The 1,127-nt window shown below is 41.3% G+C and overlaps 1 non-coding gene across 1 annotated transcript; it reads left to right on the forward strand.

Moving 5' to 3' along the window:
- Positions 1-253: 253 nt before the first annotated feature.
- Positions 254-326, forward strand: TRNAM-CAU (transfer RNA methionine (anticodon CAU)). Its single transcript has one exon. It is a non-coding gene; the product is annotated as a tRNA-Met (tRNA).
- Positions 327-1,127: the final 801 nt, after the last annotated feature.

Below are 1,127 nucleotides of genomic sequence, written 5' to 3' on the forward strand. Positions count from 1 at the left end.
TTGAATGCAAAAGGCAAATTCTATCTGAAATACTTTTATCTGCAAAACACATTTTGGTTTTTGAATGTTGGCAGTAGTACAGAAAAAAGTGCATTCCCATACCGGGAGTGAAACCCAGGCCGCCTGGGTGAAAACCAGGAATCCTAACCGCTAGACCATATGGGAATAGATACCTTTAAACTCATTGACAATATGAAAAAAATTAGTTTCGTGCCTTGCACAAGAAATGTCTGCAGATTAGCATGTGTGTCTTGCCTCGTTAGCGCAGTAGGTAGCGTGTCAGTCTCATAATCTGAAGGTCGTGAGTTAGATCCTCACATGGGGCAGCATATTCCTCTTTTCTTAAGAGATCTTGTCCCCAACTTAGAACTTTCCCTTTCAGTTCTAAAACAATTCTGATAGTTAAGGAATTGTGAACCCAAATGACAGACAGTACACATGGGTTGTTGAGTCTCTTAACACTTTTGGTGTAAAAAGAGGTAGTTGGGAATGGTTTGAGCTATGAAAAGTCACAGCGAGCTCGTGTTCAGCATCTTTGACGCTTAAGTCCAAATAGTACCTGAAATACTTTGGTCTGAAAACAAAGTGTCAGTCTTTGAATGTTGGCAGTAGTACAGAAAAGGGTACTTTCCCATACCAGGAGTCGAACCCAGGCCACCTGGGGGAGAACCAGGAATCGTAACCGCTAGACCATATGGAAAATGATACATATTGGAATCAGTGACAATCTAAAAAAAGAAGTTTACTACTTGGCACAAGAAACTTCTGCAGTTCAGTTTTCGCAACTTGCCTCGTTAACACAGTAGGAAGCAAATCAGTCTCATAAGCTGAAGGTTGAACATTTGATGCTCAGAAGAGGCACTGGCCCCTTGTTTTTTCAATCAATTCTGTCTCCATCGTGGCTAGAGAGCCACCGATTTTTCCCATTCAGTACCAAAACATAACCGATTGCAGCAAGGAGGAGAGCTCTAATGACAGACAGGGAAAAAAGGGTTGCTGAGTCCCTTAAAACCTAGGAGTTAAATAAGAGAAATAAGAATGGTTTGAGATTTGACCTCCAATGGTATGTGGTGCAAATAAATATCCAAAAACTCTGGTGGTCAACATTTTTGCTGCATAGAGCAGCT

The sequence above is a fragment of the Ranitomeya variabilis genome, chromosome 5 (genome assembly GCF_051348905.1).
Source record: "Ranitomeya variabilis isolate aRanVar5 chromosome 5, aRanVar5.hap1, whole genome shotgun sequence".
Taxonomy (NCBI): domain Eukaryota; kingdom Metazoa; phylum Chordata; class Amphibia; order Anura; family Dendrobatidae; genus Ranitomeya; species Ranitomeya variabilis.